The sequence below is a fragment of the Vipera ursinii genome (genome assembly GCF_947247035.1).
Source record: "Vipera ursinii genome assembly, chromosome: 4".
NCBI classification, from domain to species: Eukaryota; Metazoa; Chordata; class Lepidosauria; order Squamata; family Viperidae; genus Vipera; species Vipera ursinii.
In genome coordinates this window covers 103,469,450-103,487,386 of record NC_139514.1, presented here as the reverse complement: position 1 = coordinate 103,487,386, position 17,937 = coordinate 103,469,450, and positions in this window count along the sequence as shown.

Below are 17,937 nucleotides of genomic sequence, written 5' to 3'. Positions count from 1 at the left end.
GTCTGAATGACAGTAATTTGGTATTCAGCTGAATCATCTGAACTCCTGTTGCAGGTTGGTTTAATGAATACAGAACATTGCTGGCATAAGCCCAGAAAATCAGAAGCAAGTCCAAAGAACATTTCAGGGTGGGTTTGGCTTTTGTTTTTGTTTTTTTGGTCACTCCTTTTACTCGGTAGCAAATTTATTACACACACCATATTCCATGAAATCATTAAGCAATAATTTAACTAAGGCCAGGGCTGGCCTAGAGCTGGAGAGAGGATGTATGCCAATTCTAGACATATCCTCGTTTCCCTCTTTCTAATATTGGAATTTACTGATGGAAAAGAATTACTATGGAAATTTCTATGATGGTTCAGAAGAGTTATGAGAGATTTTAATCTCTGCCTCTACAGGAAGACATTTTTCTGTCTTCAGACAGGATACGAATAACTGTGGCTTTGTGCATTTCTTTCTAAAGTGTACAACCATACTAAGAGGATGAAATTATTCAGAGATGTTGAACCTGACTTCTGTGACTTCCCATAAAGGGTATCCCTTCTAAGGGTAATATGTTCAATGCACTGCAGATCATAATCAGTAGAAAAATACATGAACATGTAAATGGATGTGACACAATTTAATGTGGATGAGCAACTTTTTAATTGTAAGTCACATTCCATTTATTGAAGAGAGCACCATATGTCCATGGAACCTCACACTTCTTATAGAATAGGATAGGGGATTGTTTCATAATGATAAGATGCTGCTAATGTCAGTCTGATTCTCCTTGAATACCTACAAATGTTCCTGACTGGAGGCTTTATTATAAACCAAGCTAAACTCAAATAAATGGTTGGTGGTGCCAATGCCTTATCATATTCTCTGTCTATAGTCTCTCTCTCTCTCTCTCTCTCTCTCTCTCACATACACACACACACACACACACACACACAGAGAGAGAGAGAGAGAGAGAGAGAGAGAGAGAGAGAGAGAGAGAGAGAGATTTTCAATGGAAAATAAAAGGTGTTACAAATGCTGCTTCATATGTATATATATATATATATATATATATATATATATATATATATATATATATATATATATATATATATATATATATGAAATGTTGTTAGTTGTGAAGTTGTGTCTGACCTGTCATGACCCCATGGACGTTCCTCCTAGGCCTTCCTGTCCTCTACCATCTTCTGGAGTCCATTTAAGCTCATGCCTACTGCTTCAGTGACTCCATCCAGTCACCTTATTCTCTGTCGTCCCCTTCTTCTCTTCCCCTCAACCTTTCCCAGCATTAGGCTCTTCTCCAGTGAGTCCTTCCTTCTCATTAGATGGCCAAAGTATTTGAGTTTCAACTTCAGGATATATATTTATATATTATATATTTATTAAACTTATATACCGCCCTTCTCCCGTAGGACCCAGGATATGGCCTTCTAAAGATCAGTCAGGTTTGATCTCCTCTAGGACTGACCGGTTTGATCGCCTTGCAGTCCAAGCGACTCGCAGGAGTCTTCTCCAGCACCAGAGTTCAAAGGCTTCAATTCTTTGGTGCTCAACTTTTCTTATGGTCCAACTTTCACAGCCATACATTGCAACTGGGAAGACCATAGCCTTGACTATATGCACTTTTGTTGGCATGGTGATGTCTCTGATTTTTAGTGTGCTATATTTGAAATAGATGTCTCCTATTAATACGCCCTATTACATTTGCAATGTTATTTAACATTCATAATGCATAGTGGATTGTGCAATGTTTGTTTTGTTCCCAAAAATAGATCAGTGGTACTTGCAGTTAGAGGAAAACTTAACATTTTCAGTTCAATATCTAGGCTTATCTTTACAAATAATAAAAAAGCTTTAATTGCCTTTCGTTAATTCAGTACTAATTCATATCCACAATCTCTTTCCAAAAAAAGTAAAGAAAATGATTGCTTTCTTTGTTACCAGCAATTCTAAGGATGCATCTTCCTTTAGTTTCTATAGTTATTGAGTGAGTGTAAAATGTACAAGCTTCATCTGAAACTGCAGAAATATTTAGTGAGCAGATATTTGTTGCAGGGCTGAGCATGAGAATATTATCAAGGCCATTGGCTTTACTATGTTTTTTTTTTAATTTGAAACATTGACATTTGTAACTGGAAAGAACAGGTTACAGATAGATCACCAAGGAGAAAATCTATATGATTGTTAGGAGAAAAAACACCTACATGGCAAAATTAATCAATTTAAGTTACAATTTGCTTGCAATTTCAGAAGGCATAAAGAAAAAAATGTGGAACATAGAATATCTGTAAAGAAAGTTACAATTCATGTTGCTTTGTGAATATGTGTTCTACAACCTAACAAAACTGCTTGCTGGTGTGCTCTTCTGAAAGAAGCCTCCAGTGAAAGCTGAAGAAGTAAACTTCTAAAATTAAGAAACTGTTCTTGCTTGTTTGTTTGTGTTAAAATCACTTGGAAAGTATCCTCCCTTAGTTTATCTGCTTGATTCTTCCAGACAATATGTCAAAACGATTTTGAAATATACAGTGTATAAAATAAATAAATAAATTAAATAAATAAACCTTTATTGTCAAAGTACAACATGTGTACATTGAGATTAGCTGAGCCTCCCCCTGTGCTCTCTCCCCCCAACACACAGTGACAACAAACCCTCCATCCCACCACACTATGTGAACCAACTACACCACACACCGGCCTCCCAAGTCAACTCTGCATAAGATTATATCCCATTCAAAAGCCTAACAGCCCACGGATAAAAGCTATTCTTCAGCCTGTTGGTACGGCTGGCTATATTCCTATATCTCCTACCGGATGGTAGGAGAGTAAAGAGATACCATCCAGGGTGTGAGTCATCCCTGAGAATCTTCCTCACTCTTCCAAGGCAACGAGCCCTGGCGATGTCAACCAGTGGTGTCAGGGAACAGCCCACAATGTCTTGTGCTGTGCTCACTACCCTCTGTAATACTTTCCTATCTGCGGCTGTCAGACCAGCATACCAAACCACAATACCATATGAGAGGACGCTCTCTATAGTAGACTGGTAAAAGAGGGTCATTAGCTGTTGTTCTACACTGTTCTTCCGCAAGATCCTAAGAAAGTGAAGCCTCTGTTGGGCCTTTCTAGCCACCTGGGTTGTGTTAACTTTCCAGGTCAGATCTTCACAGAGGTAGACTCCCAGAAATTTAAAGGAGGGAACTCTCTCTACACAGTCCTCCCCGATGTAAAGTGGGGCAGGTTCCTCTTTTTTTCTCCGGAAGCCTAACACCATCTCTTTCGTCTTGCTGATGTTTAGGTGCAAGTTGTTGTTACCACACCATATGGATAGTTTTTGTACCTCCGCCCTATATGCTGTCTCATCCCCACCTGTAATAAGACCCACCACAGTTGTATCATCTGCGAACTTGATTATCGCAGTGGATGGGTCAGATGATACACAATCATAAGTGTATAAAGAGTACAGGTAGGGGCTAAGCACACAGCCCTGTGGCGTGCCGGTGCAAAGCTTCAGGGGGGTGGACAAAGCAGACCCGACCCTCACTGTTTGTACCCGATACCTAAGAAAGTCTTGAATCCAATCGCAGATAGCGGGGGAGAATTTCAGGTCAGTCAGCTTCTCGATGAGAATGCTCGGCAAAATGGTGTTAAAAGCCGAGCTGTAGTCAACAAAAAGCATCCTGACGTAGCTTCCAGGTTTCTCGAGATGACTTGCTACAGAGTGTAAAGCAGTAGCTATGGCATCGTCTGTCGACCTATTTCCCCTGTAGGCAAATTGATGTTTATCAAAGTCCAGTGGGAGGCATGTCCTAAGATGTTGGAGAACCAATCTTTTGAAGCATTTCATGACTACAGACATTAATGCAATAGGTCTGTAGTCATTCAGGCACTCAACTGCAGTTTTCATGGGGACTGGGACAATGGTAGCTGCTTTCAAGCATGATGGTACACATGCCGTTTGCAAGGAGATGTTAAAAATCCTTGTCAGGACCCCTGCTAATTGATCGGCACAATTCCTGACCACTATCCCCAGCACCCCATCTGGGCCTGCGGCTTTGCTGGGATTCACAGCCTTTAATACAGCTCTCACTTGGTGTTCACACAGGGTGAGTGGCTGACAGTCAAAAGGCCGGCCAGCAGAGGCTACGGGGTCTGGTCTTTTAACCTCGTAGTGGGCGAAGAAGATATTCAGCTCCTCAGCCAACAAGGCATCGGTGTTTGCCATGCTCCTCGTGCTGCCCTTATAGTTGGTTAAGTGCTGCAGTCCCTGCCATACTTGCCTCGGATCGTTGTTCGCTAAATGGTTCTCCAGCTTTTGTTTGTATTGTTGTTTTGCCATCCTAATGCCTCTTCTGAGATTTGCCCTGGCGTCTCTGTATCTGTTCCTGTCCCCCGCCTTAAAGGCAGAATCCCGGGCTCTCAGGAGTGTTCGTATCTCTGCAGTCATCCAGGGTTTACAGTTCCCATAAACTCTAATGCACTTATCCGTTGTTACACTGTCCGTGCATGTTCTAATATAAGAGAGTACGCCATCTGTATATGAATTTAGATCTTGTTCTTCAAATACACTCCAGTCAGTGGTTTCAAAGCAGTCCTGCAACTGACTGAGAGCACCCACTGGCCAGGTTCTGACCCTTTTTGTGACTGCCTGAGTCCTTTTCCTGAGAGGAACATACTTTGGGCACAACAGGAGTGAAAGATGGTCAGATGTACCCAGGTGGGGAAGAGGAAAAGCTCTGTATGCCTGCTTAAGATTGGAATACACGTGGTCCAAAGTGTATACAAACTGTTCCTGGCTAACCTCTTTCTTCCCCTGTATTTAATGCGAGTTATGTCAAAGGGTTCAAATTTTGTCCAGATGTGTGTTGTACATAGAAGTTAATACAGTATTACTTATGAGCAGTGCTTTTTTTGTAAAAGAAAAAGGTGCCGGAACTCACACATGTCATACAACCCGCCTTGCCTACCCTACAAGCTTCCATCCAAAAAAGGTGCCAGAACTCCGTTCTGAGCGTTCTATGAGAAAAAAAGCCCTGCTTATGAGAATAATGCTGTAGACATCAGCTGGCAGTGGAAAATGGTTAATTTCAGCAGTATTCCAAATCTAAACCTATAACTTTGAATCACGCATTAAGTCTTCATCTATCTGATTACCAAATTGCCCATCACAATAACCACATTCACCAACTGCCTCTCTCTCATGTCTTTATATTAGAGCATGCAGCTATGTCTCCCCATGACTTTCAGTATCTAGAATTAATAACCAGAAACAGAAAAAAAAGTTTTGCTGTCCCAAAGTATGCTTATTCATCATTCACCAGGTTAAATATTAGCATTCAGTCTTATAAGACAGAGGCCAGGCATTCCTCCCCCAAGGCCCCCTTAAATGTTATTACCCAACTGTCAATGCTTAATGAGACAGAAAGGAAAGATTGTCAAATATATGGGTACAATTATGTTGACTGTTAGATAGTTACATAAACAATCAATCAACATTAGTGTATGTCATGACCCCTCCCATTTCTTTCTATTACTTACCATTTGGAGTGCAACTCCAAGCCTGTCATTCAAAGACAGCTTGGGGCAGCCCCAGTGATTAGGGAAAGTAAAACAATGCTATGGGTAGCCCTGTAAATGTCTCTTCCTATGCTACTTCTTTCTTCTCTCCGTTAAAGACAGAGCTGGCTGATTCAGCTGCAGTTCTGTCACCTTGAACTGACAAGAGTGAAAGGAAGTTTCAAGTTAAGGTGAAAAGCCCCCAAGGGACAATGGCAGGGATGTGACTGGACAGGTGACAGGGTAAGAAGGGGAGAGAGAGAGAGAGAGAGAGAGAGAGAGAGAGAGAGAGAGAGAGAGAGAGAGAGAGAGGGAGGGAGGGAGGGAGAGGGAGAGGGAGAGGGAGAGAGAGAGAGAGAGAGAGAGAGAGAGAGAGAGAGAGAGAGAGAGAGAGAGAGAAAGCAAAAGCAGAGAGTGATAGAAAGATAACATTGGAAGAACAGGAGTAGGATTTGGGGCTTTCTTTCTCCCCCCCCTTTTTTTCAGGTGATTTCAGTTTTCAGCTAGTAGATGTGTGTTAATTCCTTTCAAAGTTCAACATCTTGGTTTTCTTTAGATGTTAATCCCCAAAATATTACTTTCTAAAATAAACAGAAAATCATGGCAGCACTACTCAGCAAGTTCCTACTTGTGGAGATGAAACAGCATACAGGGGGCAGGTACAAAAACTATCCATATGGTGTTCCAAGAACAACTTGCACCAGAACGTCGGCAAGACAAAAGAGATGGTGTTAGACTTCCAGAGGAAAAAAGAGGAACCTGCCCCACTTTACATCATGGGGGGGGGAGGCAGTGTGGAGAGAGTTTCCCCCTTTAAATTTCTGAGAGTCTACCTCTGTGAAGATCTTACCTGGACAGTTAATACAACCCAGTTGGCCAGAAAGGCCCAACAGAGACTCCACTTCCTCAGGGTCTTGAGGAAGAACAGGGTAGAACAATGGCTAATGACCCTCTTTTACCGGTCTACTATAGAGAGCATCCTCTCACACTGTATTGTGGTTTTGTATGCTGGCCTGACAGCTGCGGATAGGAAAGTATTACAGAGGGTGGTGAGCACAGCACAAGGCATTGTAGGCTGTCCCCTGACACCACTGGATGACATCGCCAGGGCTCGCTGCCTTGGAAGAGTGAGGAAAATTCTCAGGGATGACTCACACCCTGGTTGGTATCTCTTTACTCTCCTACCATCGGGTAGGAGATATAGGAGTATAGTCAGCCGTACCAACAGGCTGAAGAACAGCTTTTATCCATGGGCTGTTAGGCTCTTGAATGGGAAATAATTTTATAATTTTATGTATGACTGACTTGTGAGGCCGGTGTGTGGTGCAATTAGCTCACATGGTGTAACAAGATGGAGGGTTTGTTGTCACTGTGAGTTGTGGAGGGGGGCATGAAGGGAGGCTCAGCCAATCTCAATGTATACATGGTTGTACTTTGACAATAAAGGTTCATTCATATATGTCCAATGGACAAACAGAGAAAGATTCCAGAATATGTGAGTTGTTTTAAATTACTGGTTTGATCAGGCCGTACATTTGTTTCTTCATTGGACAATTCCCCTAACCTTTAACATTTTTGATAAGCAAGTCATGAAAGTGAACTTGGGAGATCTCTTCAGACAAATTAAAATTTCCTTTTGGTCAAGGATAGGGGAAATGATAATCTCCCCTTATTTATCCTTAGATAACCACTTCATGGTACTTGGAAGAAGAGTGTGTTTAATAATTTATTCGTCTGTAGTAACTAATGAGACTGCCACAACAATCTTGTAAAATGTGCAAGGGTTGGGTGCTCTTGTGTCTTTAATTTACTTGCACAGAAATAGCCTAAGGGTAAGAACATGTGTTCTGTGTCAAAAATTATTTTATTAACAACTTCAGAGAGTTATTATTATAGCTTACGTTCAAGAGCTAAAAAAAATTGCATGGAAACAAACAGTAGGCAATTTAATTATTCATCAATTAACTACTAGTACAGCCATTTAACAAAACATGAATGAAAGGAACCCTTAAATAAAGCTAACTGAATGCAACACAAACACAAAAATAAAACAATCTTGAGACAAGAAAATGACTCAGTACCACTTGGGTATTTGCATACTTGTGTTCTCCTTCCATTAAATTGATAGGGAGGCTAGTCTAATCAGCTTTCCTGTGCAGTGATGGTTGCCCACATTTTTTTTTAATGATGCTGTGAATGAACAACTTAAAGTGCATCATGCTGGTCTCCATAGGAAAGCATCCACATGCGCCTCTTTGAGTATCCTTAACTGCTTTCCCCTATCCAGTTCCACTATCTGAAAGAAGAGCTATTCTCCCCAGTTAAGCAGAGAAGAAAAAGAAAATAGTGGAAGATTAATAGCAAAGAACAGAAAATGAAGAGATTTGACTTAGCAAGCAAGACACTTAGCAAGCTATCTGTTGAAAAACAGGTCTGTAGGCAAAAAAAGTAAAATTTGACATAGTGTGCATACTACTCTTCAGTGATTCCAAGCAGTTTGTACTTGTTTAAATGATGATGTTTTACAGTAAAAGATTACATAAATGTAGAAACAATACAACCAGACTTAATAAACTATTTAGGAAAGGTGTGGGTAAAGAAATGGCTTTTCTAAGGACAGGAATACTACATGAAAAAAAAATCTAAATGTCATAGGGAGTTAATTCCATTTTGGAAGATGGAAGAGCACAAAAGAGCATTTTTAGACTTCTATGGACCTGGACAACTTGTTCCCCAAAGTCCCCAGGCTAATAGGTGAGATCTGATAAATCAGTACTACCCAGTTATCATAACATGGATCATTGATACAATCAATAAACTGACCCGGCTTCAAACTCCAGGCAAGAAAACCTTCACTTGGATGAGAAGGTGTCAGAAAGATATCTCAGCAACCACACACACACACACACACACCACCTCTCTCTCTCTCTCTCTCTTTATGATCACACTAGGGCGGGTTCAACATTACCTCTTTTAAATTCAGTTGCCCTCTGACCCAGCTTTTATTTCCTTTTAATCAATCAGTACTCCACATTCATACCTTAGTATACCCATTGAGTTAGTGCAAGACCTTCAGTCCATATTCACACAACACTTTAAACCCTTTTGATCAGGCCCTTCAAGGTCAGAAAACAAACATTATAAATCTGACTGGAATTATAGTTCATTAATATTAGGCTACAGTAACTGAATTTCACTCTTCTTCCTTATACTATAATGAGTTAGGAAGGTATAAATAAAAGTTTCTTTTCAAGATTTTACTACTTGCCAGGATTAAAGTATACTTTTTGTTTATGTAACTATCATTGACCCTACCTAGCTTTCTCCAATGTCATTTCTGCGGCACTCTACATTCACAATTAACCAACTTCTTTGACATGGCCCAAGGGCTAATCAATAAAGACTTATATATAATTAACCAACTTAGATTTTTTTTAAAAAATTGATTTGATTCAATTTCAGTGCTGTCTGACTCCAGACTGTCGCTGATCAGCTCACAATATTAAAACAAAACAAAATAGAGTAAGATAAATAGAAATAAAATAAAGGAAATAAATAAAATGGTAATTTGCAAACAATGTAATTAATGTCCAGTTCCATCTTTTCAATCCCAAGAATTAGGAGAACAGTCATATCTTGAAAGCCTTCCAGAATACTTTCAAACCATCCAGACTTCAAGGGGAACATCATTCCACAGAGCAGGTGCCTCAATAGAGAAGGCATGTTTTGTAGGTCCCAAATAATGACACTGTTGGTTGAAAGGACTTGGACCCCAACGACCAAATCTACACAGACATCTGCATACAAACTAGTAGTAGTTTGAGGTAGTTGTTAAAGCATCAGGCTAGAAACCAGGTGACTGTGAGCTCTAGTCCCGCCTTAGACAACTGGGTGACTTGAGACAGTCATTTTCTCTCAGCCTGGGAAGAAGGCAATGGCAAAACCACTTGTGAAATATTGTCAAGGAAAATTCAGGATCATGTCCAGGCAGTTGACAGGAGTCAAGATTAATGCAAAGGCACATAAATCACCACCTGGAATATCATTCTAGATTACTGTTAAATTTCCTTCCCTTTCTCACCTTCAGTTTAAGTAATAATCCTGCCACTCCAATTATATCTTACTTTCTTGAAACTATATGCGCACATAGCACATGCATGCACAAGTGCAGAGATACAGACACATAGGCATACACACACACACACACACACAGAGAGAGAGAGAGAGAGAGAGAGAGAGAGAGAGAGAGAGAGAGAGAGAGAGAGAGAGAGAGAGAGAGAGAAACACTAAATAATAATGATCATAGTGTGTCCTCTTTCGTTGTGTTGTCACCTTTGGAAGTATTACTCTGAACATAGATTCCTATTGGCAGCCTAGTATGACTGGATGGTGCTTCTTAATGGCACTGGAAGACAGCCCACTCACATAACTTCACTCTTTCTTCCTACTTTTCTGTTGAAAGTTGATTTGGGTGTATTATTCAGAAGGGAGAAAATTAGTTTCCATTGAATATACAACTTCTAATCGTAAAAGATAGCTGTGTGAAAAAAATAATAATGCACATATGAAGGTCAGGACTATCTGGCTAATTCACTAACAGAACACTTGAATCTTAGGGGCTCATTATATCTCTAAAGGAAGACTTGCCATAAAATAGAAGCATATATAGGATGTCTTCTGAAAGGATGGCCTTGTGTTTGCATTCATGTTGGAAACAACTAAGGCACTTCTGGGTTGAAAGAACTAGCTGGTGACATCACCATTGCCTGGTGTATGCCTGGTTGTAGGGCTCCTTTCATGTCCTCATTAATGTGCCCATCAAAGTGGTACCTATAAATCTACTTGAGATTGCATGCTTTTGAATTGCTAGCTCGGCAGGAGCAAGAGCAAATGCCAGTAGCTCACCCTGCCACACAACAGCACTAGGTTCTCAAACACAGGCTTGCTGATCATCATCCCAGCATCCTAACCACATGAGGCACCACTCTTCAATGAATGGCCTATCCTTTCTTGTATTCAACATACTCCTTATATTGAAGACAGTCACTTTGGCTGTGTTTAGACACTTTTGAGCTTCAGAGCAATAGAAGGAGGAGGAGGTGGTGAATAGGAGAAGGACGAAGAAAAGGAGGAAAGATGTTTTTGTAACCCATTCCATTTGTAAACTGTATATTGGTATACCAGCTGGCTTCTACACCCAACAGTGTCTGGCCTCAGTATGATTAATGTATATGCAGGCAAAAACTCCTAAGGTTTAATAGTTTTCTGGCCTTCAAACCACAAACATCAGCAAGATTAATGCTTGAATGAATAGAGCCACATAGAGAGACATGGGGTCAGAAGTGATTCTTTGCCCCAATCCCTCCTTTCCAGCTGTTCTGAGTGTGGGGAAATTTGGTTGCTCAATAGCAGTAAATATCCTGCTGAATTATAGCTTGACAGATTGTCAAGTCAGAGACCAAAATGGGGGGAAAAGTCATTGAGTTATGCTAAAATACATCACTGTATGTACTTCTGTAAAACATGCTGTCAATCGGAAGTACTGCGTTCGCATACCTACACAGTTACACATAATTTTAATTCAGAGATTTGATTCTCAAGGAACTCAGTGAAATCTTCAGTCTGAATCAATCTGTTGCATTGGAGCAATTGAAACTTTGAATTAAGCTGAAATGGATTAATTATTCAGTTGCTTTCACGTATCAAGGAAATCATGTTTTCTTTTTTCCTGAACCAAGTTGATACGTCTTACTGAATTCACAGTGCTAGTCAAACTGATGATTTACTGTAAATCAACATGTTGTGATGATTTGGGAGAAAGTACTGACACATTTCTATTCCTCAAAGCCCTTCTCCAAAAAAAACACCAACTCCAGACATGGACCTCATAATTTATAGACCCTTCTCATTATCAGATGAGTGCAATATAGTAAAACAATATATAAACCACAATCTTTTCCCTTATCTTCTCTCTTGCTCATCTTGCTCTGCTTCTTAACGGTTTAGATTCTACCAACCTCCTCTTCACTTTCTTGTCCATGACTTCTTTGCTAATGTTGTCAGCAGTTATCTATCTGTCTCATCACATCAGCAGATGAAAGCTGCTGATGTGCTGCTGACAAAGGCTTTTGCCACACTATATGCACAAACAGAATTTGAGAGGCTGCAGAGACTTTGCAGCCAGTTCTTTTTAGCTAGATTCCATTATTAATAGAAATCTAGATTTTCAGGGTTGTGTCCTTAATGTCAATTTCTAATAAAAGAGTGCAATGCTATTACTATTGTAAGGCCATACAGCAATGTAATAGCTATGTAACAGTAACTAAAAAAGGTAGCAAGCAAATAATAAAATATTACATTTTTCTCTCTCTCTGCACACCTACGCTATACACATAGAAACCACACACGTGTGTGTAAATTACATAATACACATATTGACCATGATTTTGGTGCTTTTCAACATCAACAAAGCAATAAATAATAATTTACAATGTAAAGGTAAAGGTAAAGGTCCAATTTTAAGGGGTGATGCTCATCTCCATTTCTTACTAAGGGAGCCAGCATTGTCTGAAGACACCTCCATGGTCATGTGGCCAGCCTGGCTTTATGCCAAAATTGCACGGAACATTGTTACCTTCCCAATGAAATGGTACCTATTTATCTACTTGCATTGCATGTTTTCTTACTGCTAGGTGGGCAGGCGGGGGAGCAAGTAATGGGAGCTCACCCAGTCATGCGGCACCCGGGTCTTGAACCTGGTCTGCCACTTAATTTTATTTAAAATAAAAAAACCTGGCAATACTTAAAATTTTATTTTTAAAAGAAGCCTGGAATAATGTATGGCTATATTGTAATGAATGCTGACTTTTGATTGACATGCTTTTCTTGATGTTCAGGTTCTTATCTTGTGGATCATATGGATTAAGGGAGAGAATAAAACATAACAGTTTCTCAGTAAATCTTTGATATGGAAGCATTCTTAATTTAAGCTCCACCCTGAAAAGAAGATCTCCCTGTCTTACTTTGCTTGTGAAAGATATGGTCTCCTTGCTTCCCTGAAAATTAGTTTTGAGTTATATCTCACCTTGTATAATCAGTGAATAAGATGGTTTAACAAAAAAACAACGACATTGTTTATAGTATCTGTTTGGCCCAATTATAAAATTTTTAAAAAATGCTTCAAGTGAAATATGCAAACATTGGGTATATAAATCCTGGGGATGTAATTGCAGTGGAATGGATTACATCAAATACTGAAGCAAGAATGAATGATATCCACTTCTATCAATATAATGGAAGGAAATTTGTTGGCGGGGAGTTATGGACAAGTTGGGAAAAAAATAGGTGGATACAGCAAATATTTTTATATAATTTTGATTGTCCCAGGTTGTTGTTTCCTGTCCTTTAAGATATTTATTTATTTATTAGTTGAATGGTCATAGAGATACCAAAATCTGCAAAAACTGCACAACAACAAGAAGAACAGAAAAACATGCAGGCAGCTGAGTTTTATAACTTGGTTGGAGACCAAATACGGTACTATGAGTCAAAAGACACTAGAACATTAGTAAATACAAAACAGAATTCTAGACTTAGCTCATTATAAAGCAAACTCACTAGCTTCTGATACCCATTTCTACTGTATATATAAGGCAGGGGTGTCAAACTCAATTTCATTGAGGGCCGCATCAGCATTGTGGTTGCCCCTCAGGGGGCCGGGTGGGTATGGCCAGGGTGGGCGTGGTCTGCTGGGTGGGTGTGGCTAGAGTGCGTATGGCCTACTGGGTGGGCGTGGCCAGCTCTACGTCCTTCGCATCAAGGGTGCCTATGGGGGCCTGGGCAGGAGTGGGACAGATCTGAGGGTTTCTGGCAGAAGGAGGGTCTCTGGGCCAGGGCCAAGGCAGAGGGGCCCATTCCCTCACTGTTTCCAGGATGGCTTCGCGGGCCGCATGAAACCACTTCGCGGGCCAGATCCGGCCCCCGGGCCTTGTATTTGACATGTCTGATATAAGGTATTGTGGTAACTGATCTGCAATTGTGATAGGTGATTAAGCTTGGTAACAAGTTCAAGAAGCCAGGTGTAATATAATGAGGTGTTTCAGTATGCATGCACAGATTCAGCTTTGGTCTCTGAGCACATAAAGAAGTAATCCTTATAGGGGTGTCATTACATATACCTGGTCTCAATTTGCATCAGTGTGAATGTCTTTATATTATTTAAAATATTAAAAAGTAAAACTTGTGAAAGATAAGAGGATAATGAAAGGCTTATGATATTTGTAAGAATCTTAACTGTACTGAGGATAACCATAGAACATTTTCAATTTGATTTCAAAATGATATTTAGAACATAAATGTGCAGATATAGTGCCTGTGTGCAGATCTTTAAAACTCTTCTGGGACCATGCTGCAACTGCTTAGGGCAGTAATATGTTTTTGAGAAAGTTGTGGGACAATACAGTTACAAAAAACTGTTTTACTTACATTTCCACGTCCTCTGGAGCACCTTTTTTGGAATCTCAAGTATTGCAGAGTTGTAAAGATGAAGTGGGTCATTTTCCGCTAAACATTCTCCAACTTCTCTTCAGATTTTTTTTTCATGCATTTCATCCAAGCAGGAACACCAATATATATTTCTATCTTTTATTGTTCCATGTGTTATTTTGTTTGGACTAGAAAATTGATGCAAAATCTAAGCCATCTTTGCCATTTGGATAATTTGATTGCTCGATACATAAGAACTTGTAAATTACAGCCGTATCTGCTGCTTATCTAGAAAATGAAAGATTCAGGTCTCAACAAAACCATGGCAGAAGAGATTAAAATCTGCATCACAACATTTTCCACTTTCATGGGAGAAATTTAACATTTGAAATGAGATGCATGAGATTTTTCTTTTCTTTTCTTAAAAGCGCACATATAAACTTTGTCAATTATTGAGGCTAAAATAGTGATTGTTTGACTGGCAGGAGGGTTAAACTCACCATTCAACCACAATGTTCTCTGAGTCACTTTGATCAAGATAATTTAAGATATGTTGCAGGGTATTGTCAATCTGTTCACATTTTTTTTATTTGAAATACATTCTGCATTCTGACCAACCCTCCTTTCCCTTCCACTGCAACTATAAAGGTGTAAATTATTGCAGGCATTTATGCATAGACCACAAACACCTAAAATAGCAAGATCTACACAAATGAAGTTCATATCAAAGCTTTGGTGCCCTAAACATTTGCACTATAAGTTTCTGGAAGGAGTTGAAGCCTTTCACTCCTCTAGCTGTGTTCAAATTTAATTGGATGCACTACCCAAAGTTGCATACATGAAGTGGCCATACATATAAATTTGATCAATCAATCAACCGATCAGTACACTGCAGGAAAAAAAAAACACCTTCTTCATTTTGATGTTTCACATATCACAGAAGGAATCATATTTTCAGCATGCCAAAATAAATAAATAAATAAATAAAATGAACTCCTCAAAGAAGGATAGAAGGACCTATCTCAGGTATCAAGTGACTAAAGAATGAGAGTGAATATCCTATCTAATTCTGCTATCATTTCACCAGCAGCCCCATGGGATATAATAGGAAAATGAAAATCTCTGATATCACATTTTTCTATTATTCCTCAATAGAACAACTGGGATGGAATGCTTCTATGTGGCCTTTTCGTATCCAGAAGCAGAAGCAATCAGGGAGAAAAGACACATAACAAGAAAAGGAACAACTTAATCCCCAAATTCTGTCACCTGTGAACAATAAATAAAATTTTAATAAATACAAATAAATGATTTTGAAGCCCTCCAAGAATGAGCTAAAAAGATACATCTCTTCTGCAAGGGAGTAGAATTTCAAGGAACAGGAGAACATATTTTCACGTTACTAACCCAAGTATATTTTGCAAACATAAAGCTTAGGGATTTATGCAACTTTTACTTTATATGGATTTGTTTTCCTTCCTTTTATGTACTGTAATTAAGGATGGGAGTATTTGGAATATTTCTAATTTAAGGTATCGGGTCAAGTGATCAAGTCTCACTTTGCAAGTGCGGCTAAAGACATTTATGCAAAAAAGTTCTAATAAATTAATTAATAGTCAAAGAACTCAAGGTGGCGTATATATCATTCCATCTTCCAATTTTCCCCACATCTTTGAAGCAGTTTCTACTACTGTCCAAAGTCACCAACTGAGTTCCATGACTGAGGTTATCTCCCTGTTCCTGGTCCAGTACAATACATTTTTCCCAACAACATGTGGGATTTTTTTGGTGCCCATTGTTTAAAACTGGGACCTGCATTAAAAAATTAGAAAATGTGAAGACTAGTTCCCATTTTACTTTGTGTAGTATATATTTGGTATGTTTGCACTAAAGTACAAAATAAATTTCCATTTATACTTGTGGTACATATCTATTTGCTGAATGTTCTTGTTGTAAGTATGAGGCCATTAACTTCTCTACAGTATATACATTTCAATCCCAAGTACAATTCCTGATTCAGAAATTTTTGAGGTGTTTCAGAGATGCTACACAGTGAGAAATATAAGGACTACTCTTTTCAATTCTATCTAAGATCATACAACACCTTTAGCTTTTTTTAGTGATTGAAATAACATAAAAAGGACAGCTTTTTTGTTGCCAGTGACAGAGTGACACCACAAAAAGGCACAGCAAAATATATTTATAGCTTGTTAATGCACCAATCTATAGTTTTACAGATTCAGCCACACAATAAGGTAATGATCCAGAACCAAAAAGGAAAAGAAAAGAGGAAGGTAAATTAAATGCTATTTCTAATCCATAGAACACAGTGGTTATTCTAGTATACAGTAACGTTATACTTTCTCATTTCCCCAGTCATGCCCCTGGATCTCAATATAGTTCCTTTACCTTTAATTATAAGAATAATTACAACAGAGGTACATGGTATCAACAGAGAAAATAATCAAAAATATGATAAAGGGGATGATTTGTAATTGCATTGTTGTTGTTTTTTAGAATTCCAGACTATCTTGTTTGTATTTTTTTCCTAGCAGATCACTATCTAAATTATTTTGTTCATTAAGGTTAATACTAATGAATTTCAGAATATGAATTAAATTAGGGTGTATGAATTATCCTTAAAACTCACATGGATTTATGTGTGTGTAAGAGAGAGAGGGGGGGGAGACTCCCTGTAGTTTCATTGAATCTGCTAGAGCAGGGGTCGCCAACTGGGCTGTGGCATATCAGAAACTGGGCTACACAAACAAGCAAAGCTCTATCCATGTAGGCAGTATGTGAAACCACGCCCCTTCCAGTCCACGAAAAACCTCTCTCCACAGAACCGGTCCCTGGTGAGTAAAGGTTGGAGGCCGCTGTGCTAGATGAACTAGAACTGGGCAAGACTCTTATCACTGTAATTAGACTTGCATTAGTTTCTGAGGAGTTGTATTCTTCTCGCCAACAAATTCTGTTAATGAACAGAAGAATGAGAAGGCTGTTACTAGACAAAAAATAATTTGTCAATGCAGAATACTTTTTTTTGTTTCATAGTGTAACTGATCCAAGGTTGGTTTTTTTTTAATCCTTTTGAGTTTAAGAAAGAGACAAAGAGTCAAAATAGATATGTGTGTGGTTGTCATACTTATGTGAGTCTTAAAATTCAAGGGGAAAAAAATCACACAACTTATTCTTTTCTTATTATTGCAAGAGCTACTTGTATCTATCTTCTTTCATTTCACACTTGCCTGCATCAGTATAAGTCTGGTCAGTTTCAGTCATAAATCTATTATGTCTAATTTCTGCATTATGCTGTAATCCAGAAACAGAAAATTGCAGAAAATGACACTTATTTTATATCTTTCTTATTTTTAACAACATCCAATCTACTACTATTCTTATTCAGGTACCCAACTTTTCTTACTATGCTCATTTTGAAATCATGAAAACTACAGAAAATATCTTCTCATCTACAGAATAATCAAGAAATTTAGAAACATATTCCGATATCTCTTCTTGCTGCAAACAAAAGATTGCTTGTCAATTCCCTGCCTAATTTGAAAAAAATAACACAAATAATCTTGTCTCTTTTGCAGAACTGGTTGGTGACTTTTAGCTTATTTCTCTATCCAATGAATTCATGTCTCTTATTCAATTTCATGGTCTGATTTAGCCAGAGGTATCCATTATCTTTAACTGTCAAATGCAGGCCAGCCCACCAGTTTGTTAAACTGGTGGGCTGGCCTGCATTTGGGTAATGATTCTTGGTGATTAGACTCAAACAGTAATGGGCAATATCATTTAGCAAATTGTTGTTGACAAGATCCAATGGGAACAAGAAAATTAGAAGAACAGCAGGCCCAAAATATTTCCGAGTTTAGTGTATTGTCTTTCAAAGCC